Source organism: Hypanus sabinus, chromosome 2 (assembly GCF_030144855.1).
Source record: "Hypanus sabinus isolate sHypSab1 chromosome 2, sHypSab1.hap1, whole genome shotgun sequence".
Classification (NCBI taxonomy): domain Eukaryota; kingdom Metazoa; phylum Chordata; class Chondrichthyes; order Myliobatiformes; family Dasyatidae; genus Hypanus; species Hypanus sabinus.
In genome coordinates, this window is record NC_082707.1 from 128,584,942 (window position 1) to 128,611,245 (window position 26,304).

Below are 26,304 nucleotides of genomic sequence, written 5' to 3' on the forward strand. Positions count from 1 at the left end.
ATATAATTTATTTTAATTAGTTTGTTTACTCCTGGGAAAGATAAGATGCCAGAAAAGTGGATCCATTTGATCCCTTGGGAAGGCAGTAACAGCCACTGCCTAGCTGAGCCTTCCTCCAAAGGAACAGCACAGAACATTCCACAAATAAGACACCTCATTACATCTTCAGGTCATTGGAATTCCTGGCAAGCTGCCAGAGAAATGATGCAGCACCAGCACATCTTTTAACACTGGCATCATCAGAGGAGTTCCCCACGCAAAGGTGGTTGCCAGGAACATACCGTTCAATGCATTCATTTCAGATGAAGCTTTAGTAAAACTAGGATTTAAACCGCAGTGGCTTGGGGTCAGCAGAAACAAATTAAAGTCAATGGATTCATCCCACTTCGAACGTCTCATTGCTACTGGGCGAGAGAGAACCATTTGAGCCCAAACACTACTTGTGCTGATGACTTGAAACTTCGACTGTCTATTTCCCTCTACAGATGCTACCTGACTGCAGAGTTCCTCCAACGGTTTGCTTCATTTTTGTACCAGGTTCCAGCAACTACAGTCACTTTTGTCACCATCAGTAATTAGCCCAGAGGGGAATGAAGCAAAATAGTCAAACAGGAAGGGGATATTGGAAAGTACTCTCAATCAATATTTCACTGCAATGAGTACTTCCCCTGTGGCTAGAGTATTCCATGAACTTTCTCCTCACTAGCTGTAGATCAATCTTTGAACTTTAGGAATTTGGTGGAAGGGACTGTGAGGAAAGTGCTGGATCATTTCTCCTTAACATTTTGCTATAACTTTTTTTTGGTGATACACAAATCCTGATGTGATGATGACCAGTGTAGGATTCCTGGGTATCTGAGACAAAAGAGTCACCAAAACCAACTTTGATGTCCTTTGTTATGTTTTGAAACTTCAAAACATTAAACTAAAACAAAGGAAGGTACAGGAGTCAGAAAATATGGGTCTAATTTTGAGTTAAGCAAGGTGCGCAAATATCACTTGGCAGTGTGATGATGTATGCAATTTGCATATTTACAGTTATAACCTGTAATGAATTATTAAAGCAACAAAAATGCTTTATCAAACTCTCTCTCTCTCTCTCTCTCTCTCTCTATATATATATATATATATATATATATATATATATATATATATATACACACACACATACACACACACACAAGATCACTCAAATATTATTGAAATAATAAATACATAACATCCTTCATTACCTAAAGGTAGTAAAATTATCCTTTAGTTTTCACCAGTTAAGAGAGACCATTGGTATGAAAATGTAATCATAAAGTGGTTAGGCCTAGTTTTTATTAACAATGAAGGGACAGTCCAGTAAACATAGTAAATAGTCATCCTAATAATTAAGCACTAATAAGCCTACACATAATTGTAAATGGAATAGAATAATATGGGGAAATTGTTTGTTTAAAGTTTATGCACAATATAGACATAGTGTATGTAACACTTACCCACAGGCTGGTATATGTCTAGGGGAAAAAGGGATCCAGCCACTCTCCAACCCACCTCCCGTACACGCAGGTGCTGTGAGAATCGAGTTTACGCCTCGAGCCCGCCAACAGTATCAAATCCACAACAAATACCGTTATGAAATACACTTTAAAGAGTTTACTAAAATTAAAAAGAGTAGTAAGCAATACAATATATATACACAAGGAAAAAAAACAAAAGGCGCCACTTATCAAAGTTCAGTCTGTTTAGTGCACTCGTTGGAGCTCAATCAACGAACCAATCGACCCATCCGGCCGTCGCACCTGGGACCACCCCGGTGGTCTTACAAGCAGTCCAGCACACGTCCACCTTCTTCCATGTCTTCCTCGGCCTCTCCCCAAAAAACCCGCGAAAGCCCCTCCCCCAAGTTCCCAGCATCACAAGACACAATGACATTCCCCATTGATTAACAAATGAATACAATTACCATATCAGCCATTCTAAAGTGAAACAACGGCTAGAGAAACACTTATCCGACAAAGAAACATTCCTACTTGTAACAAACCAAAGAGGCCATTTTGAGTAACATACCCAGGACATTGTACATGTACAAATCCCTTGGTTAGGAGGACTTGGAAATGGACCTGGCTGAGAATAGCAGAACATGAACAAAAGGAGCAGGTAAAGGCAATTGTCCCTGTCTCACATGCAGTACTGTTCAAGTCTAATCTTCCACCACAGTGCCATCTCATAGAAACATAGAAAACCTGTAGCACAATACAGGACCTTTGGCCCACAAAGCTGCGCCAAACATGTCCTTACCTTAGCAATTACTTAGGGTTACCCAACGCCCTCTATTTTTCTAAGCTCCATGTACCTATCCAGGAGTCTCTTAAAAGACCCTATCGTATCCGCCTCCACCACCATCACCGGCAGCCCATTCCACACACTCACCACTCTGCATAAAAAACTTACCCCTGACATCTCCCCTGTACCTGCTCCCAAGCACCTTAAAACTATGCCCTCTGGTGCTAGCCATTTCAGCCCTGGGAAAAAGCCTCTGACTATCCACACGATCAATGCCTCTCATCATCTTATACACCCCTATCAGGTCACCTCTCATCCTCTGTCACTCCAAGGAGAAAAGGCTGAGTTTACTCAACCTATTCTCATGAGGCATGCTCCCCAATCCAGGCAACATCCTTGTAAATCTCCTCTGCACCCTCTCTATGGTTTCCACATCCTTTCTGTAGTGAGGTGACCAGAACTGAGCACAGTACTTCAAGTGGGATCTGACCAGGATCCTATATAGCTGCAACATTACCTCTCGGCTGCTAAACTCAATCCCATGATTGATGAAGGCCAATGCACTGTATGCTTCCTTAACTACAGAGTCAACCTGCGCAGCAGCTTTGAGTGTCCTATGGACTCGGACCCCAAGATCCCTCTGATCCTCCACACTGTCAAGAGTCTTGCCATTAATATTATATTCTGCCATCATATTTGACCTACAAAAATGCACCACCTCAGACTTATCTGGGTTGAACTCCACCTGCCTCTTCTCAGCCCAGTTTTGCATCCTATCAATGTCTTACTGTAACCTCTGACAGCCCTTCACACTATCCACAACACCTCTAACCTTTGTGTCATCAGCAAACTTACTAACCCATCCCTCCACTCCTTCATCCAGCTCTCCTTCAACTGGAAGATCTTAATGCCAAATAGTATCTATGGCTACAATGACACAGCAAAAAAAGTTCAATAATAACTAAATATTAATGATATTATGATCTGAAATGTACTAGCTGTGAAGATGGGTATAAAAAGTGAGGTTTGGAACAAGTTGGCAAACCAACATTACCAAAATCACGAGAAGTCTGAAAATGTTGGAAATCCAAAACAACACACACAAAATGCTGGGGGAACTCAGCAGTTCAGGCAGCATCCATGGAGAAGAATAAACAGTCAACGTTCCAGTCCGAGACTCTTCTTCAGGACCATGTTCTAAAACGCTACCCCAATAACCATAGCCACTCTGATCAATTTGCATTAAAATGGACTTACTTTTTTGTTCTAATTATATCCTTTCTGAAAAGATCGTGTGCAATTTATGCTCATATTTTTTCTTGGAAATGCTTCTTATGTGACGTTAAGTGCCCGTGATGTTACTGCCAGCAAGGTTTATAATACACCTGTGCCATAATGTATTGTGTATCTGACAACAAACTCGACTTTGACTTTACTAAATCTTGTAAGGTTTTGCCATGAGTGTAGCCCTTGGACATAACCATCTTCATAGATTATCTTTTAGATCAACAGGCAGAGGAACCAGCAAGGATAAAAAGAGACAAGACAAATATAGCGTTATGAAATAGAAAGGAATAGTAAAATGCTTCTTGTAAAATAGTCTTGGGAAAATTTTACTTCAAGTTTGAAAACAATGTGGTCCAGTCTGGAACTAGGTTCTGAAATTTAAGCAAAGGAAGCTGCAGAGGTGTGAGGGGCAAATAGACTGCAGTTGATTGGGGAAGTACATTAAAAGATATGAATGTGAACGAGCACTTAAAGAGCTGGTGAGACTGAACGTTGATAAATCCCAAGGATCACCACGTGACAACCTTCTAATTAAGAAACTATCAATCTCCACTTTAAATATACCCAATAACTTGGCCTCCAGAGCCTTCTGTAGCAATGAATTCCACAGACTCACCACTTTCTGGCTAAAGAAATTCCTCCTCTTTTCTATTCTAAAGGGCATCCCCCTATTCCGAGGCTGAGACTTCTGGTCCTAGACTCTCCCACTAAAGGAAATATCCTCTCTGTCCACTCTATCTCGGCCTTTCAATATTCAATAGGTTTCAATGAGATTTCCACCCCCCCCCCCCATTCTTCTCAACTCCAGCGGGTGCAGGCCCAGAGCCCTCAAATCCTCCTCATAAATTAACCCTTTCATCCCTGGGATCATTGTTCATAAGGAGCAGAAATCACTGCCAAGACAAACACTTGCTGTTCCTTCCTAATCACTTCCCGAATTAAATGCTTTGTCAACCACATTCTGCTTCTCCTCCCATAGATGCAGCCTGCTATGCATTTCCAGCATTTTCTGTTCATATATTAATAACTATTACAATGCTTAAGAATTCTGTGAACAGCTGCCATGAATGTTATGGATCATGCTATGGCAATGTTATTAAGTAAGCAAAGTCATGCTCGAACACAGTAAGTTACATGCATGGCAACAAGAAGACTAAGCCGCATTACCATGTTATCCACAGTAAGATGTCAGAGCATGCCCTTCCTCTGAGATCTCTCACACTGGATTTTTAACAGTTACTGCCATGCCATTATGGACGAGTGTCAACATCCCTACCATCTGCAGCAGGTGAGAGGGGAATGGCAAATCACAGCTAATGTCATCCATTCCCTGAAAAAGAATTGCCAACATCTGGCTCACAGAGGCCATGAATGAAGTCTGTGAACAGGTGATCCAATCCTCTCCGCTGGAGTGAGTGAATGGCACAGTAAGAAAGAAGAACAGGGATGGAACATCTCTTCAGCAGAAGATACTGACCCTGACAATTGCTTGAGCAGGCACCCCTTGGCCCCAGTCAATCTCTCTCTTAATTTTAGCTAGGCTGATTTAAACAAACCTCTGCTTCACTGTGCTTAGTTATTCACTTAAATCTATAACATGAGGTTTTACAGAGCTCTCAAATAGCAAAGTAATTGATGTATGTGGAACACACTTCAAAATCCTAATCTATTACAATGGCCACTCATGGAAATGCAGTCACCACTCTTTTTTCTCTATATTTCACTGTGTGCAGGTCTACTGGGCACTGTGCAGAGCTGCAGTGAAACCCTCATTGGGATGAAATGAGAACGCTTTGAAATGCCCTGCAGATGAAATCTAAGGATGGGTGATGCCGCTTGTGTCTCCCTTTGGCGCAAAGGCAGACAGTTAACACGTGTCCCTGTAAGTAAATGGTAATGATCAGAAAACTCAACCATTGCTGACAGATGCTCATCTTCTTTAAATTGGCTTCAGATAAAAGAATTCCACTTCCACTATCTGATACCGGAGTGTTTGAACACAAAGGTACCTCGCTACACTGCCTAGCCTCTGAATACCAGTGCTCTAGCAGTACGTTAATTATACTCACTGCAATGGTTACAGAAGATTGCTCATCACTGCCTTCTCAAGACAATTAGATACAGGCAATTGATGTCAGCCTGAAGAGCAATGTTCATATCCCCACAATGATTTTGTTTTAAGACAAAAGGTCCAATTTTCTTCCTTTATTACTTCATCGGTTTCAACTCTGGATATTTTCCTTTTGCATAAAATAAAAACAGATAATGCTGTGTATAATCAGCAGGTCAGGACACATGTCTTGAGAAGAGAAACAGAGCTAATGTTTATAGTTTACGGTCAAAGATCTCATTTATTTATCTATTTATCTATCTTTTATTTATTTATCTATTGTGATACGGAGTAGAGTAGATCCTTCCAGCCCTTCGAGACGCGCCACCCAGCAATCCCCCGATTTAATCAAAGCCTAATCATTAACCTTGCCCAAACTGGGAAGGAGGTAAAAGATGCTTAATAAACAGTGGGAAATTGGAGGAGGGGGGGAGGGATGTATCAAATAATGTAAATGTAAAGGTTGTCTGGTCAATGAATGAACGTGAGAACACAGACACAAGAAGGAGTAGGTGAGCAGGAAAGTGTGCTCAGTAGGTTGGGTAGGATTTGTCTTCCACTCCCAGAAGGAAATCACCAGAAAGAACAACGGACAAGCTGAGCCAACAGGACCTGCCAGGCAGATCCACCTGCTCTGCTTTTTGAGATTAACATACATTTCTAAGGATCCCTGACGGCAGTGCTGCAAGGAGATAAGGTGGCAAAGAAGGCATGCAGGTTACTTGGCTTCATCACCTGGGCACGGAATATCAGAGCACAGAGGTAATGGTATAACAATATAAAGCAACTGAACGACCATCTGCCAGACTGCAACGTACAGAGTGCAGAAGAATTCACCAGGTCGTTGCCTGAGATGCAGCCTTTCATTTATACAGGGTGATTGGATAGACTGGGGCCACAAACTATAGTCTCACTTTTCCAGATGCAACAACTCAGGTTCTCAGTATAATTTACATATTTACTTAATACTATTATTACTCCATGTTTGTATATGCTAATTGTCTTCATTTGCATATTGGTTATTTGTCAGTCTTTGCGCGCAGTTTTTCATTGATTCCACTACATTTTTGTTCTACTGTGAATGCCTGAAAGAAAATTAATCTCAGGTTAGTATATGGAGACATATCTGTACTGAGCAAAAATCTTTGGCACATATATATATATAGCTAGGGTGCCTAAGAATTTTGCAAGGTACTGTATTTGTCGAAGTGGAGCGGAGGGTGAGTTTATAAATCTGACAAGAGCAAAGGATGTTGGCGAGGGTGGTGTGCCGTGGGTGGGGTGTGGGGCAGTTGGCAAAGGAGTGCCGAGGGGGCAGTGTTTGGTGCGTATGCAGACACACCCAGACCTATGACACCAGGCAAGGTCACTTGATTCCAAACAATTGGCTTATTGATCTTGACAGAATGTCTCTCTGGTGCCTCCCACTCCCTCTCTCTCCTTTCCCCATTCCCTAATAATGATTCCCCTCTCCCTGCCCTCTTCACACTCTCAGTCCACAACAGAGACCCATATTAGAATCAAGTTTATCATCAGTCATTTCTTAAGGCAAATTCTAGTGAAATACATATAATTGTGCAAAGGTCTTAGGACCCTAGTAATACAGTAGATATGTGCCTAAGACTTTTGCACAGTACTGTACATACTTCGATAATAAATGTATTTTGAACTTTGAACTTCGACTGGGTGTGACTTGGAACAGAGAAGGCAAAGAGTGACCTACCTAAGGTAAAGAAATGAGTGGCATAGGTTAGTCAATAGTGAAACATTTTGTTCCTGGTGCAGGTGTTAACAGGACAGCACAGGTTTAAAGAAAATTAGAGAGGAGTTAAGGAAGAAATTTTCACGCAGGGGAAGTCAAAATATGGGATGCACAAACCTGATACTTACTACAAGCAAGAACTCTCATAATGTTTAAGAAGTATTTCGATGAACATTTGAAAAGCCGTAGCAAAGAAGGCAATGTGTTGAGTGCTGGAAATTGCAAGTCATATGAGTTGGTACTAGATACCCAAAAAATCTATAGCTCCCCTTAATTCTGCCTGTTGACCTTCAGCCATGGGGTTTGGGTGCTGCTGAACAGACATAACATCCTTTGAAATTCTTCCACTGGGGACCAAGGCCAGGTCTGGTAGTTGGGGAGGAGGAGAGATCAGAGCAGCGGAAGCTTAGCAGCTGGAAGGGACATCTCTTTCAAGGGTTATTAGTGGAAGCAGAGATTAAATAACTAAATGAGATACACAGTTAAAAATTCATTACGAAGGTCATTTGAAGTTGCATTGCAAGTTAGAACACCGCATAAAGTTCTAAACATTCAAAAAGCCGACAAACTCACCAATAATTTAGTAGGAATAAGCAGCTGTAGTTGCAGAGATGGATTTATAGGAGTTATGTCTTTCCAATACTGTAGTAAAATTGGGACAGCCTTTCAAGATTATGAAGTGCTGTCTTTGTATTTTCAATGTGTACTACTAATTAGCCCATGGTAATTTTGATCTGATTTATTATGTTTTTAAAATAAGTTCTTTCTTATTCTAGGATTACATTCCAAGAAATTCAAAGATTTAAATACAACTGAGAGGATAACGCCTGGAACTACTGAAACCAAGGGAGTTAGGATATTTTGATGAGTTGTCTTGAGAGTTAATGGACCAGGAGGTAACAAAAATCACTCGTATCAATTCAAAGCAATGGGAAGACTGATAATGTGCTAAAACACTTCCAAGTGATAGTTGCAAGTGAGGAATCAGAATTAATTAATCTGTGCAATTTCTTTCAATGAAAAAGAAAAGGCTATTCAGCACATCCAACCTATGCCAACTTCCAAATGGACAATCCAATCAGTCCTGAACACTCTATTTTTAATTCTGTATTCTTGGAGTCAGTTTTACCCATACATGTTCTCCATCCTTTTGTCTGTTCTTTTGATTTTTTTTGCCATTGAACCACATCGAGAGGTGATTAACCAAGCTGCATTGTCTTTGGGATGTGAGAGGAAACCGGGACACGTAGCAGAATCCAGCACTGCCTCAAGCATAGCATACAAACTCCGAGCATCAATCTACCTCCCTGGAACTGAGAGACAGCAGCTCTAACTGCTATGCCACTGAGTTGACTCTTGTAGTGAGGGAGGCTGCAAAGGCAGAGTGAAGTTGAGTAGCTGAGAGGCTAGGCAGCCATTCTCTAAACTTGGACACATTATGTGTCAAAGACCATGGCTTACCTTCCAAACTTTCTTCAGGAATAAATGCCCAGTTCATAGGAAATTTCAACAGCAAAACTGGTTTCATCTGAGGATGAAAACATAGTTCTTAAATCCAAGGCTAAATGGATACAACAGCAGGGTTCTCCAAACCGTTCTTCTTGTTGACCTTCAGTCCTGAACAGACATGACACCCTTTGAAAGTTTCCACTGGGGACCAAGGCCAGGTCTGACAGCTGAAAAGGAGATCTCCTTCAAGGGTGTGGGAGAGGAATCGAGGCCAGGAGGAGGCATAAGTAGTTAGGGTAAATGAGCTGTAGAGTCATATAGCACAGAAAGCGGCCCTTCTGCCAAAGTGGTCCATGCCGAACCACATCCCCATCTAAGCTTGACCCATTTGCCCATGTTTGGCCTATATCCTTCTAAACCTCTCCTATCCATGTTCCCGTCCATGTATCTTTTAAATTTTGTTAATGTAGCTTCTTCCAGCAGCTCATTTCATGTATTGACCACCCTCAGATTCCCATAAAATCTTTCCCCTTTTGTCCTAGACCTATGGCCTCTAATTCTTGATATCTCCAATCCTAGGGAAAAGACTCTGCACATTGTCCCTATCCAGGGCCCTCATGATTTTGTAGACTTCTATGAGAGTGGGTATGAGACTCAAAACTGCTATCTTGGCATTGCAAGGTGTCATTTAGCTTGAGAAGCAGGTGGTACAATGGAAAATACGTGATTTACCTCACTAAATCACTAAAGACCGGGGTCCCAATCCAGATGTTTAGTCTCACAATTTAGTTTAATAATCCCTGTCATAGTCCAAAATTCCCCACTGAATGGAATTAGCATCAGGTTTGGAAAAGCATGTTTTTGTCTTGATGTGTCAGGTGAATTTCAAGTGACACCCAAAATGGACTAGAAATGGTCCCCTCTGGGAGATTTTAAACCACATAACATTAAAACCAGAGCAACCAATAACTGAATTTCTGGGCAGTGGAATATTATAGGATCCTATAAAGACATCTGAAGATTTTCTGTACTAAAAGGATCATTACAAAGTCTGTTAAAACTGAAATAGTTCATTTAATTGTATACATAAGATAAATCAATTTAATGAGTTATAATTGTCCTCATTTTACTTCATTTGATCTCAGAGCATTTTTCCTAAAATAAGACTTGAGGGTACTCTTCCACTGACAGTGTTTATAGTGCTACATCCATCAATTCGCACAATCATAAGATTTGATTTCAGATCGTGAAAAAAACACTCCTGGTTATATAATTCACAGAAGACTGCCTAGGGGAGAGAGACTGAATGCTCAAAGTTTAAAGTTCAAAGTAAATTTATTATCAAAATATGTGTATGTCACCATTTTTTGCAGGCAGTCACAGAAGAACAAAGAAAATTGATGGAATCGATGAAACACAACACCCAAAGACTGACAAACAACCAATCTGCAAAAACAAAGAAAAGTGAGTAAATAAATACTGAGACAACAACACAAACAAAATGCTGGTGGAATATGACTTGCAGAGTCCTTGAAACCGAGTGCATAGGCTGTGGAATTAGTTCAGTGTTGAGGTGAGTGAAGTTATCCACTGGCTCAGGTGTCTGATGGTTGAGTGGTAATTGTTCCTGAACCTGGTGACGTGAGACCTAAGCTCCAGTAGCTATTTCCTAATGGCAGCAGTGAAAAGAGAACATGGCCAGGATGGTGGGTGTCCTTGATGATAGATGCTGCTCGCTTGTCGCATCCAATGAATGTCATGCCACGTGTACTGCAGAGACACAGTTTATAAAGATTATAACAAAGTAGCTGATTACTTTCATAGATTAGAACATAAATATAAAGAGCACCATTAAATAAATCCAATGCAAAGGAAATTTGAAAAATATTTCCAAAGGTAATTAGAATTTGAAAGTCTCCCTTATAAATAGATGAATTGGGCTTTTCCTTGGGAAAGAATATTGAAGCTTCAACAGTGGGCAAGAAAAAGACCTGACATGTTGTAGCTCAGATTAAGAAAACTACCAACACTAGCCTCATGGTCGATGTGGCCTACTTCTGTAATTCAAAAACTGTATGGGCAATGTTGATAGACGATGTTGTTTATGAGTATAAGTTTAAAGTGTGAATTCTGTTTCAAACTTGAGCTGGCTATAACAATGGAATTACTGTGGATGGAGAGACTAATTACTGTTCTTTCAAATAGTCCCTGTCAACTGTTCAATCGAACGTCAAAATCTCCAAACGACCCATGAAATGCAGTGGTGTAAGTAATGACTCCGAATTTAAGCAAAGCAGCAGAGAATGGAAAATTATCGTAAAGTAGAAATATGCAGCATGAAAATTGCAGGGAGCATACAGGCATATTAATAATAACCAGTAAAGTCAGATTAAACCCAATAAATGTCAAGTAATACCACAAAACATCATCAATTAATCTGGAACTCTACATGCTTCACAGTAATTATGCATTTATTAGAATATTGTCACAAAATAATTCAGTTGCTTTTGTTTATCAATGAAATTATTTACATGGAGATTCTATTGTTTAATACAAGATTTTAACCAGCTGTCTAATTTAACTTCACCTGAAAAATAAACTGTTGGATACTCTTGGCAATTCAAGCATCACTGATGGGAAATTATATAGCAGACCCCCTGTGCACATAATGATGCTGCAGGGATCTGCATAACAGCACAGTATGCAACACATTGATGATGTCCCAGCAAAGGATTTGCAGCTGTTCACAAACATAAGTGTCTTGACCTTTGAAATAGACCTTAACATTGGGATGAAGGCCTATCACTGTAGTAATAGGAAGTCCATTCATCCCCAGAGCTATGACGATGATTTAGTTCCTCACAGATGCTCCTAATGCCATCCTACTGAGAGATGAATCATTGTTCAGTGAAGTCTCTAACCACTGGGATACCTGCCTGGACACCAGCTTCTGACACATCCACGTCCCACCAGAGTCACAACACTATGAGATAAAGGATCAGAATTAGGCCATTTGGACCATCGAGTCTGCTCCACCATTCTATCATGGCTGATTTATTATTCCTCTCAACTCCATTCTCCTGCCTTCTCCCCATAACCTTTGACACCGTTACTAATCAAGAACCCATCAACCTCTGCTTTAAATATACTGTACTCAATTACTTGGCCTCCACAGCCATCTACAGCGATGATTTCCACAGATTCACAATCCTCCGGCTAAAGGAATTCTTACTCATTTCTGTACTAAAGGAATGCCCCAGTATTCTGAGGTTGTATTTTGGACCTGGACTCCCCCACTATAGAAGCACCCTCTCTATGTCTGGACCTGGATCAGTGTTCCATTGCCATGACTCACCTGCCATTGAGCACAATATGGTCCAATGTGCCCCCACTAAAATAGCTGCTTTAAAAGCTCCCACATTCGTAGGAGATCAAGGACCAAAGTTCACACTTCTCATGCAGACTTTACTGCCAACTTGCGGATTGTGTGCAACTACATGTAGAAACTCTGGGATTTGGGGTTCTAACTAGAACTGCACAACTTGAGCACTAAAATATCACCCCTTCGTGCTCATACAGATCACCTGCACCGCACTGCTTCACAGTGAATTTCTCTGCAGAAAAGATTTCTCATCACTTTCAACTTCTGTTTTCCGTTCATCCTTTGAGCTTGCCTCTTAATTTTCAAGGAACGTTTCTTCCAGTAGGATAGTGGTGCGTTGATGCAACGTTCTCTCTGGGTCCAAACAAAGGTGAAAAGTTTGTCCTTTACATCTTTCTCATGACTGCAAGACACTGCTGGTTATCGAGGACATCAAGTAGTGAAGGTCCACCCCATGTGCAAGTTTCTGGATAGCAATGGAGATGGACTTGTTGTACAGCGTGTTGCAGCCTGCATCAGTCACCTAGAGAAGGATGAAGGTGATTGTCTTGGACATTCTTCTTTTGATTGCAGGACCCTACTGGATATTGGTAAGGTAGAATACTGAGAGTCCAATTCGCTGGTTCATTGGCGAGTTCAACGGCAGAGGAGCTGCATGGTCTCAGTTGTGACGCAGAGCAGGCTCGTTGCAACCACAGAAGGAGATGTCGGAGCTGCGCTGGTGCCTGGCCCTCCTGGCAGTGCTGCCCTCCAGTGTTTGCTCACTCGGAGACAAACTGCATTGTGTTCAGCTGCAACATGAGGAACTGCTGCAAGCTATTCTTACAGAAACGTAGCTCCAAGTGCACCATCCATGCACCAATAATCTATAAACCATGACACTCAGAGGCTTGGGATATATAATTATTTTTAATTTTTTTTAGTAACTATGTTTTTCTGTGAATATAATTATAGTATAAGTACTATATGCGCTGTGAGTGACTGTGGATTCTGTACTTTGCACCTTTTCCCTGGCGGAACAACGTTTCATTTGGCTGTATTCATGTGTATGGTTGAATGACAATTAAACTTGAACTCGTAAAATATCTCTTGCCACGATAGATCAACATTTTCCCTTTGCACCTCAGTTACGATCTAAGTTTGGATTCAGGCAGGTTGTTCGTCAGTTGTTGGGATAGAGGTAAAGCTTGACTTAAATACTAATGAAAACATATTTCCATGAAACAAAGCATCAGGTTGTTGCATTTGTCAATCTCACTTAATGGATCCACATAGTCAATTGACATAGGAGGTTGACTGTTCTTCACTTCTGCCTGGTACTTATTTTCTACTGAGGAATGACAGCTTGTGAGATTTTCCACAGTCTAATTAGTTTAATGGCTGTTGTGAAAAGCAGCATCCTTCCATGAGACTAGGGTGAATCTTGATTCCCTCTCTACCGCACAGTCAAGGATAGAACACGCTAAACGGTGAATGCATTTGGTACCCAATCGCATTACTGAGATTTGGAAAGTACTTTGCAATACGTGTTTTCAAGAAGGGCACTATAAAAAAAGCTGTTGTTATTTCAAAGGCAGTCGAAAGGCAGACATCAAACCACAACAAAGACAAAACCAAACCACAGCTGTGTTTTGCTGCTCAAGCATTTTCAACCAATTTGTAACTGTGAGTAAATACGACAGAAGTTCAGATATTACAACATACGTAAAGGCAAAGTGAAGCTATGTTCTTCTGAAGTAGTACATTCAGAACACTGAGCAGTGACTTCCATCAAAAAGTACCTTGCTTTACTTGGTCTCTGTCCACAAACTGATATTGATTGACAGGCTTAATGGCCTAGAGAAGGAATGGCATTTCAGAAGAAGGGCTCTTATTCTTTCTGTCACATGGAATCCCAATAGTTTCTTGCCAGAAGTCACACTGACTTGTCTTTCAGTCAGGATCAAAACATTCCATAGCAAGTCCCAGCAGCGGAAGGGAGCACACAGCAGTTACTGGGAAGAGGTAAGCTGGATCCAATGGGGATAGTTGTAGAGTTAGACTCTGCCCGCATGGTTACCCCAATCTACAGAGCAAGAGTGGAAAGCCAGGCCATTGCTCCTCTGCAAAGCTGTAAAGAAAATTACTTTCTTCCCAATGCTTTCTCCCTTCTTTGAGCTGCCATGTCTTCCCAGGTCTTGGGTATCTGGTCAGCCAGGGTTACGAAAGTGTTCCTAAGGGCAGTATCCTAGACATTAACATCTTTAGATGCTTCAGAATTGACTTCCTATCATCAATAGATCAGAAACTGGAAATTAAGCTATGTTTGATTCTATCAGTAATTCCTTGACAAAATTCAACTCAATGCAGTAAGACCTAGACAACATTCAAACATGGGCTGATAAGGAGCAAATAATATCGGTGCCACAGAAGTGCTAAGCAATAAATGGCCAAACAAGGAAGGGTCAAGCCATTCCTTCTTGAGACTTGAATGCCATTTCATTTGCCAAGTTCCTCGCTATCAATATCCTTGACCAGAAATCTAAACGGGGCAGTGGCCAACCCAGCAGGTCAAAGGCTGAGGAAAGTCAACAAAAGGATGTGATGGTTACTCTCCAAATTGCTGAATAAGTATTGCCCAACAGCTCTCAAGAAGCTTGACATCATTCAGGAGAAAGCTGTCTGTTTGATTGTCAGTCCATCAAACACGTTAAACATTGCACAGTTAGGTGAAAGTGGCCTAGGTGTGCATCATTGACAAAATATGCTGCAGCTACTTAACTGGGTTAATCTGACAGCGCCTCCCAGACCTGTGACTGTGGCCATTAAGGAGATAGCAGATAGGTGGGTGCTCCACCACCAGCAGGTTTCCCTCCAACTCTGGCACTATTCTGATTTAAAAATACATTCTCAGTTCTTCATCACTCCTGACTCCAAATCCTAGAACTTCTTGCCCAGTAGCACTGTGGGAGTGCCTTCACCAAAGGGACCCCAGTGGCTCCAGTGCTCTCCACCACCTCCTTATTTAGAGATGGGTGTTAAACGCTGGCCTTGCCAACAACACTCAGATGTTAAAAAGAAATAAAAGAGAACCTGAGATTGCAGGCCTCCCAAAAATGGTTTTCACTTTTCCCCAACTCTATTAAACCCAGGAAGGGTCAAGCTGACAATGGTGAGATTGAAATGTAAGGTTTCACTGCCATTAAAATCCCTTCTTACCACCTCAAACAGACAGCAAAGCTCACAACGGTGGAAGTAATTCCATGAGGTTTATTACTATTTTTAGGCAAAGGGGAACAGACTAGTTCAATTATGCCTCTAGCTCAGATACACAAGCTATAAGACACCATGTGTCACATTGAGGTCCTGTCGGAGGTTAATGCTATTTAAGAGGATGGCTAAGTGGAATATGTCTCCTCTTCCTGAAGTTTGCAGGATTTTATATTCAATTTGCACAAATATGTTTGTTTATTTTTGCCATGTAAGTTATGCATAACTTAGGTTAATTTAAGATGATGTTACGTTTGCCATATTTATGATGCATTTTGCTGCTGCTGCTCCAAAAAGCTCCAAAATTCATTGAACTTATATTATGGTTATTTATGCCCACGACAATAAATTTGAACTTGAGGCCATCTCAGCTGGGTTCCTGGTGGCCACATGTCAGCACTTTACAGCCAAAGCAACAAGCTTGATCACAAAAGGGGGACTATGTCACAATGTGGAAGAAGTACATTAGAATGGAGGCTGTGGATTCAATGGATGAGTGAAGACACTCTATGGCACAAAGTACCTTTATAAAGGAGACATTACCCTGAGTCAATGACCATTCTACTGTCAAGCGCTATTGAGATCTGGAAATATTGATCCATAATTCCTTGAAAGTGGCATCACTGGTAGATTAGGTCATAAAGAGAGCTTTGGCTTATTGGCCTTCATGAATCAAAGTAGTACAGAATTTTCCACTTATGACATTATGTCAGCCCTCAAAAAAATTACGGATTTCACAGGTTTTCGGATTTGGTAATTTTGGATAAGGGGTGTTCAACCTGGATATATATTTTTCATTTAATGGTCTAGTTGCTAGAGCCACTGGCAGCCTCACAGATCCGATGACTCAGATACAGCCCAGATCGTCAGTGCTCTCTGAATGCAGTTTGTGCATTCCCTGTGACTAGGTGGGTTTCTTCAGGGTGTTTGTGTTTTGCTTTCTCCCATATCCCAAAGACACATCTATCAGTAGGTTAATTGGCCACTCTCTATTACCCCTAGCGTGTAGGCAAGAGGTAGAATTGGCACGACTGGGAGAAAATGTGGCGGAATTAAATGGTATTAGAGTAGGATGACTGTAAATGACAGCTGACATAGCCTCAATATTCTGAGAGAATTGTTCCAGTGTTCTATGACCATAGACTATCAGTCCATCTCTACAGCTGGAAGTTTGTGCAGGAGGTAGATTTTATCAGGGATTTGCTTTAGGTGAAATGGGTTGCCACACCTGTCTGGATAATTCCACTTCAAAGGGCATTGCATCTGTTCTCCAACAATACCCCATTCTCTCAGTACTTCAGAAAAATATCAAAGCCCAGGGTTACCGATTGAGCGCTCTAAAACTAATGTGGCTAATGTGGGAGCCAGGCTCATCTGATTCACTCCCTCCTCTCCTCTGTTCCCTCATCAGGATGATGATACAAAGATAGGTGAAAGGGCCGGTAGTGCTGAGGAAACAGAGAGCAGAGAGACTTGGATAGATTGGGAGAATGGGCAAAGAAGTGGCAAATGAAATACAACGTTGGAAAGTGTATGGTCATGCACTTTGGTATGTTACGTAACCCGTAACAGGGTGTCTTACCAGCAAAGATAGAAGTGTCCATTGTAGTGATACTAGTTTCAACAGTATTTATTAGCAAAAATATACAAAATAATATCAATGTGAATATACAGAGAATATACGTGAGCAATACTAAACCTAAAAGAGCGGGTATAATAATAATCACTAATGAAACAAGCTCTATCGTTGTCTAGGGGATAATGAATTGTCAGATGGAAATATAAAGTTCAGTCCAGTTCATACAGGCTGGGGTAGTTGTTCGTCGATGTGTTGCAATTGTTGGAGAGAGAGAGAGAGGGAAAACATGTGAACAGTAACATCTATTATCTTGCCAACCTTCTTTTATGATTTTGATCCGTCGATGCGTTGTTGTTGTGGCCATTCACGTATGACCCCTCCATCCTTTAGCTAGACTGTTCTTCCGTGGTGGACTCATCACCCAGGCAAGGGTGGACACACACACAAGCCCCCACCGGTCTCGCTGCAAAACACTGTGAGTTAAAATTTACCGACCCTTCGTTCGGTCTCCGGTCTCCCACCCTGTCTTGTGGGGGTTCTGATGCTCACTCGCGTTTCTCCTGGTGCATCTGAGGGGTGTTACCCCAGACCTCACTTTTATCCCCACTCACAGGGTCTCAGGTGTCAATCAGGTTGGGATGATGCAACCCATCAAACCAGCCCACTCTGGTTGCCCCCTGAGGGGTTTCAATGAATAGAACAGTACCAAGTAAACAATACTTCTCCAAAAGACAATAGCAGTAATCAATGGTTCCGCTCCTCTTTTGTTAGCTGTGTCTCTCTGGGAGAATGGATCAGCTCATGATAAAATGGCCAGGTCTGAATTCATATTTTGTCTGTGTATGCATCTATGTATTTCAAATTTAAACTGTGCTTTTAAGTGTTGCTGTGTTTCTATTTCTCTCTGTGCCTACATGGACTTGGCATTACCATTTCAGTCTATGCATGTTTATACTATTTATGTTTTGGACTGTGTATGGAACATGTCTGGGTACTTCTGTTATGGATTGTGTACATACATACTCTATATTTCTACTTTAGATTGTATATAAGCATTCTGTACATATACGTAGTTCCTTGTCAGACTCTGTATGCATGCATCAGTAATTTTGGACAGCATATTATGTTTTTATACATTGAGACTTGCCTGAGTCATTTCCATTTTGGACTGTGTATATGTTTCTGTATTTCGTTTCCAGACTGTGTATGTCTCTGTATTCTAACTTCACTGTGTATATATATATATATATATCATCGTATCCCTATGTCAGACTGAAATGTGTAATTTCATTCCTATATCAGACTGTGTAGGCATCACTGTATTTTTATTTCGATCTGAGAAAGCATCTCTCAACGTACCCTTTTTCTGATTCCATTTTAGACTTCTCTGCAGATATTTATTTTTGAAAGAACATCTTTTGTTGTGAATAATAATGCAATAAAAATATCACTTTCATCATTGCATTCCACCCTACTTCAGAGTTAGCTATTCCATTTTAAGCTCCTCACCATTTATCTTCACATCTATCCAAGAAATGTTTGACCTTCAGTTCAGAGTCCACAACTAAATGATTCCTTCAGTGATCTCCTTCAGCCACAATGAAGATTATCTTTATCCCACTGTAAACTCATAGAATTTTTTTAAAAAACTACTCTGAAGTGAAACAGAGACAATCTGTCCCATTGCAAGCAGAAAAGTCATTACTATTCCTGTCTTTGCAACCTTGCAGTTTTTAACTCACGCTCAACAGGATGTAGCAAGCTGAGGAAAAGGGTTTTGTCTGAATTAAACTCATCCCTGTGTGTAAAAATTAAAAGCGCAACTGTAATTTTAGTAATTGTGTTGTGTGGGTCTGACTTCCATAAAACAGTGGGAACATAGTAAACAGACTTCATCAGTTAATGTGAACTTTTATTACAACACAGGCTCCTATGATGCTGAGCTACATCCTAAGGTAACTTGGGGGTCATTGGGTGTTTCGGGTCTTTCAACATCAGACACTCTCACCCAGGTAACCCAGCCAGGGTTGTGTCCCAACAGCATTGATCCGTAGTCATCTGGAAACTCCCTCAGCAGCTTCTGAGACAGTCCTTTTTCTTTGCAGAGCCCGTAATGCCAAGGAGAGTAGGTTCTGCACAGAGAGCAGCCAGCAAAACCTTTACACCCTACCTCCATAGACTGGCATCGTGCCCTCCACCCCTGCCTCTGGCACTGCTCTACCAGCTCCTGGTATTTGGCTTTCTTACGCTCAAGTGCCTCCTCGATCCGGTCATCCCGAGGTACTGTCTCTAGCTGAAAGCTGAAACTGTCTCCCATTATTCCATCAATAATTCCTTTTAATGTTAGTCACTAATCCCATCCCTCCCTTGTGTCTACAATTTACATTCATCATTCCCTCGCTCTCAATCGATATTTGTTCATTGTCTTCCCTGGCTACACTCCTCAAATGCTTATTTTAATTAGCCTAGTATACCAATTGTTCCCTTAGTTGGTTGCTTCTCAGTTTACTGTTTAATCACATGACTCAAAGCTTAAATTGCACCAATTTCTAACGCTGATCCTTTTTTATTTTCATCCCATATGTATTACTATTTATTTTCTCAGTTATTTCTCAGTGCTTATGATCCATTAAATACAAATTTGATTGCCTGTCAAATTCTCACCATTCACTGGTTACTGGCAGACTGCCTTATTCCTCTGATAACTGATGTGGTTTCCAGGCAATAAGTAACAAACAGCATTCTACCTTTCTGATTCTGCTCAGAATTAGTGCATGTTTGCAGTTACTAACCAAGGCCACACAATAAGCTGGCCAATTTTTCCTTTCATCCTTAAACTCATAACCACTGCAGTCCTCAGGAGCATGCACAAGGTTAGGGTAGTAAGGGCATTTCCCCATAATAACCATCCAAAAAATATGTGTAGTAGGTTATGGACTGGGCACATATTTACCCCCATTTCACTCCAAAACCTTGCATATTTAAATTCCTGTGCATGGATCTGACATTCCTCAAAAAAAAACCAGAACAGACAGCTGTCAGGTCTGCTTGCAAACCTCCATCTCCATCTCCAGAATCATCTCAAATCTGTGCTTGTCTTTTCCACAAATCTGTTTAAATCTCTTCAAACAGATTACTGACCTTGGTATTGTACAGAAACAGATACAATCAAATTCCCTCCTGGTATCACTTCCTTCAACAATCTCCCTGTGGCGTGTGCAGAGGGCCTTCCTCAGCTGCTCCGTCATTACCCATTTCAGGGAGACCACACTGGCCTGCTTCCCAATTAACTGGACTAGATTATGTTATGATATGAGTTTTGAATTTGCCCTCTCAACAGGCATCTTTGAATCTCACCTCTATATTAATCTTGTATCATCAGTGCAGCTTTGGGTGCATCCTCCATGTTTACACTAATGATCTCAATCTCTCCACCTCCTTGCTCAAAAAAAAATCATGAAGTAACCCAGATTTTCATGCCAATTTTCCACACAAGCTGTCCAAAAAGGAGAGTGCAGTTAAGCACAGCTCCAACACCAATCTATAAATTTGCTGATGACACAATTGTTGGTGCCCGCTGGTGGTGTAGTGGCATCAGCGCAGGACTTCGGAGCGAAGGCTCCCAAGTTCAAATCCAGCCAGCTCCCTTGCACGCTCTCCCTTCGTGCTGAGTTGAGCGTCGAGCTAGCAACTCGGCCTCGTGAAAACAAGAAAGCCTGTCACGACAGCGTCCCGATTACTCCACTCGGAGTTAAGGGCTTTCTTCTTCTCCTTCACAATTATTGGTGGTAGAATCTCAAATAGTGATGAGGAGACCAACAGGAATGAGATAGAGTGGTGTCATGAAAACTATGCTGCACTCAACACCAGCAAGACCAAGGAATTGATTGCGGACTTCAGGAAGTGGAAATCAGGAGAATGCAAACTGGTCCTCATTGAGGGGTCAGCAGTGAAAAGGATGAGCAGCTTCAAGTTCCTGGATGGAGCTTCTTCCCCTTCACCATCAGATTTCTGAATCTATGAACACTGCCTCACTAATCTTTTTTCTTTGCACTTTTTTTGTAATCAAGTGTTTTATGCCTTTGCCTGTACTGCTGCACAAAACAACAAAATTTCACATCATATGTCAGTGATAATAAATCTGATTCTCATTTTTATTGTGGAAGAACAGCTTTCTGAGTTCCTTTGCTAAACTCAAACGAATGCGATGCTGTGTCTGGATAACAATGCTATTTTTCAATTTAACGCACTGATCACTTTCAAACAGGCCATGGAAAGACTTAATACATCCCAGCACCTCAGCAACAGATAGATACGTCTTCATGGCTCTTCTGAAATTTAATCAATGTTCAATGCTACTTAGGGTCAATGATTTCTAATTTGGACACATAAACTGCCTCATGATTTGACTAAAATGCAAGGCAGTAGGCACTGAAAGAAAAACCAGACGTCTACTTGATTTTGTCAGTTTCCCAATGGGAAATTTGGGGTAAATTTCCTCCCAGTGTTTTAAGAAACAGCATTTACATACAAACAAGGTCCCACTAGGGAAGGAGACATTAAAAGAGTATATTCCAGAATCCATCCTATAAAAGTAGGAAATACAGATGATATATATTTCTTTAGCATCATTTGTGGTCATGTGGAGATTTTGACTTGATTCTATTGTTTGTGCAGAAACCTCACAGTTCAATTTCATTAAAATTAAATTTTAGACTCTTCATTCATGATTTGCAACAAAAAATCTCTTGAAATCCAGGATTAGAGGAGTAATTGGAAGCATCTTTGAAATTGCTACTCCTGTTAATATTCTTTTCCTTCTGCTGTCCCTCGAGGTAAAGGTTCCAGTCTGTTTCTGACAGAATAGGAACCAGAGAAAATAGCTTCATGATAAAGGGTCAACAAATTAAAATGGAGATGAGGAGACACTTCTTCGCTCAGGGCCTTATGAAACTGTAGGATTCTCCACCACACTGAATTGTGGAAGCGGAATCATTGAATGCATTCAGCCTGATGGACTGAATATTGTAGGAGTACGAAGTCAGTGATTATGGGGGACAATGGGACAGCAGTAAACACTGCTGTCTCACAGCTCCGTAGACCAGAGTTCCACCCTACGTTTCCCCTAGGCAATCCTGTTCCCTCCCTCATGCTGGTGGGTTAACTGGGTTATGTAAGTTTTCCCAAGTGACAAAGCCTCACAAGGGAAATAAGAAGGCATGTGAGAAAATAGGTTGCAGGGCTGGAGGGAAGTAAAGAGAGAGGAACTGGAAAGAAGGGATTGCTCCACTTGGAGCCTGCATAAAGTGGATGAACAGAAGTAAAAACAAAATACAGCCAAGGTCCGGATCAGATCTGCCATAACCTTGCTGAATGACACAGCAACTTTGAGTTAAGGTCTATTCTATATGCTCATAAGCCACAAAAAAAGCAGTGAGACAGGACCTGCAACTTCTTAGCTGAATTGTAGAGCTCCTTCAAAACAAAATTATTTTGTAATGGGTATACTTCAAGACAACTCAGTCCAACACCAGTCGGTTCCCAATTAGTTGTGTATTCCCCCAGCAGCTAACACAGAATCAATTGCTCTTCAGCTCTCACTGAAAATAATGAGGAGTGTAGGCCTACAGGTGACTGTACCACTTGGCACTCAGGCCAAAGGCCTGGCCTGTGGCATGCAGAATTACAGGAGTCTCCATGTGATAAAGGGAAGCAATAATCCAGTTAACAGAGTCACTAAGTAGATCTCTACGGGACAGTTTTCAAACCTTCAAGTTCTGCTCTGCTCGAGGGAAGGAGCTGGTAGTGCTTCTAAATGCTACATCCACAGCTACTCAGAACTCCAGAGTTTCGTTCCTGCTAAGCTCCAGCCTACATGCTATCACAAACGAGAGAAAATCTACATGTGCTGGAAATCCAAGCACCACACACAAAATGATGGAGGAACTCAGCAGGCCAGGCAGCATCTCTGGAAAAAAGTACAGTCGCATTTCAGGCTGAGACACTTCGACAGGACTGGGGAGAAAAAAAGATGAGGAGTAAATTTAAAAGGTGGGGAGGGGAGAGAGAAACACAAGGTGCTGGGTGATGGGGAGGGAGGAAGTAAACAGCTGGGAAGCTGATTGGTGGAAGAGATCCAGGGTTGGAAAAGGGGGAATCTAATAGGAGAGGAGAGAAGGCCATGGAAGAAAGAAAAGGGGGAGGAGCACCAGAGGGAGGCAACAGGCAGGCAAGGAGTAGATGAGAGGGAAAAGGGAATGGGGAATGGTGGTAGTGGGGAGGTTTCATTACCAGTAGTTCAAGAAATTGATGTTCATGCCATCAGGTTGGAGGCTACCCAGATGGAATATAAAGTATTGTTCCTCCAACCTGAGTGTGGCCTCATCGCAACAGTAGAGGAGGGCATGGATGGACATATCAGAATGGAAATGGGAAGTGGAATTAAAATGGGTGGCAACTGGGAGATCCTGCTTTCTCTGGCGGACTGAGCGTAGGTGTTCGACGAAGTAGCCTTCCAATCTACGCCGGGTCTTACCAACATACAGGAGGCCACACCGGGAGCACCAGACGTAATATATGACCCCGACTGACTCACAGGTGAGGCCACACACAGGTTGGAGGAGCAACATCTTATGTTTCGTCTGGGTAGCCTCCAACCTGATGACATGAACATCGATTTCTCCACCTTTCGATAATGCACCACCCGTCCTTCACCATTCCCCATCCCCTTTTCCCTCTCTCACTTTCTCTCCTTGCCCGCCCATCGCCTCCCTCTGGTGCTCCTCTCCCCTTTTCTTTCTTCCATGGCCTTCTGTCCTCTCATATCAGACTCCCCCTTCTCCAGCCCTGGATCTCTTGCACCAATCAACCTCCCAGCTCTTTACTTCATCCCTCCCCCTCCCTGTTTCACCTATCACCTTGTGTTTCTCTCTCTTCTCCCTCCCCTTTTAAATTTACTCATCTTTTTTCTCCTGTCCTGCTGAAGGATCTTGGCCCAAAACATCGGCTGTACTCTTTTCCTAGATGCTGCTTGGACTGCTGAGTTCCTGCAGCATTTTGTGTGTGGTTACACCTTATCCTTTATCTCATTGCTGAAATCAGATCAACAATAGTTCCTAGGATTATAATTTTGTGAAGGTCATACAAACCTTAGAGTTATAGAGCCATACAGTGTAGAATCAGGCACTTTGGCCTATCATCTTCCAGTGACAAGCAGGAACCCATCTACGTTGCACTATCAAAGAAAGGAGGTCTTGCTCAAACTTCTATTACTCCACTCTTCACAAACCAATACATACATCAATGTATCACCAGCATCTGCCTACTCACCATCAAGGACATAGATACAGAAAAGTGCCAGGAAAGTGCAGTGATATCATGAAGGATCCCACACACCCTGTTTATGGACTGTTTGTCCCACCCTCGTTATGGAAAAGGCTACAAAGCATCCACACCAGGACCACTTGATTCAAAAACATTTACATCCCACTGACAGCTTGCCAGACAGACCAACACCTCTACTCACTAACGCACCCCACCACCACTCACACACATCACCAAATATCAGTTTATGTTCATTCAATCACTCTTGTAGATTGTGTCACAGGATTGCTTTTATAGTTATATTTACTGTGTTTCCTTGCTTTTTTTCTGGCCTTTATGCTTATTGCGTTGTTTTTTGATATATATGATGCTCCTGATCCAGAACAACAATAAACAATCTTGATTCTTGAATCCTGAAAATGACTCTAGGGAGATTAATGTGGTCAGCACTTAATTGCCCTTGAAATGGTTACCCATTGAGTTCTAGAGTAAATAGAGAGGACAGGCCTTAGGCAGTGAGGCACACATTGTCTGAACAATACAAATGAACATTCTGCAGTGTCAGCCTCTGGATCTGCACTTGTTTCATCTGTAGCATTAATATGCATTAGTGACTTAGGTGCAAAGGCAACATTTGTTGAGACATTACCCTGCAAATGGAGTTGCCTAATCAATTCAATGAGTCTGGAGCAGTTCTTGTTGTTCTAAGATAAAAGCAGAAAGCATGGAGTCTAATGAAGCTAATTTGCATAGATAAACTGAGTTCAATTATTATGACTCATTAATAATTTATCCTAATGGCACAATAATGACATTCTGAGTCATAATGCCACTTGTATTGTTAAATTATCTTGAATATTCATTAACTGATGTGCCGTGATCATCACTTGAGTATTCCGAAGGTTTCCAGCTTTCGTGGTTTAAGATCTTTGGTCTTTGCCCCCTCCATAGTGCAGTCTTAGTCAATAGCTTTAGTGAGGAGAGTCCTCCCTCTCAATTGCAAGGCCTGAATGAAGGTTCTTACATGCATCAAGTGATATGAATAGATTATTTTAAAAGGAAATGATATACAATCAAAATCTGATTCTCTTGTCCATCTGATGGGTAATTTCCAGATAAATTCTCTGTGGAGCTTCCAGACTGTTAAAATTAATTTTTCAACCACTAAGTGCCATTCTGAACCAGGTGCTCTGGTGTTCCCTCATACATCCTGGGGAAATCCCAAAGATGAATGACAAGAATTATTAAGAAGCAAATACTTTGGAGCCTGGATAGTGCTTACAGAACAAACCCCTGCAGCTACTGCTTTACTTTTTTGAAGCTGTTTCCAGCAGATCTTTCATTTTGATTTGTTCTTTGCTTAACTGCTGGATTCGTTATCTATTGACTAAGTCAGGTAATACACTGGCTGTAATGTGTTTCGACACTTAAAACACACAGCACTTAAAATGCTTTTTTAAGGACAAAACAGCAGACTTGTGACTCTGACCACGTGGAGGCAAGCACTCAGGGGTTTGCAAGTTATGGAGATCTGGCTGATGCACCATCAATAACTCTCAGAGATGTGAGGCAAGACATAGGCTTTTATTGGCTAGAAGAAAGAACAAGCAGCAAGTGACCACCACACTACATCCTGGAGACTGAGGCCGGGGCTGTGTCTCCAATCGCCTTTATACTGGGGTCCATGGGAGCAGCCACGGTCTGTGGGAGGAGCCACAGGAGCAGTCAGCGGGGGGGGGGGGGTGTCCAGGCAGGTATATATAGTTCACCACACTGGCAACGAGCACGAGTTGAGTCCTTGGACAGATCATCAGTTAGTATAATGAATGTCAGGGCCCACTGGCCTGCTCCTGCTCTTAATTTCTTGTGTTAACATACAACAGTACAGCACA

At 41.6% G+C, this 26,304-nt stretch overlaps 1 protein-coding gene across 28 annotated transcripts in view; it reads right to left on the minus strand.

Moving 5' to 3' along the window:
* Nucleotides 1–26,304, minus strand: part of slc8a3 (solute carrier family 8 member 3) — a 485,451-nt gene that overhangs the window by 364,249 nt on the left and 94,898 nt on the right. The gene's annotated exons all lie outside the window — the stretch shown is intronic.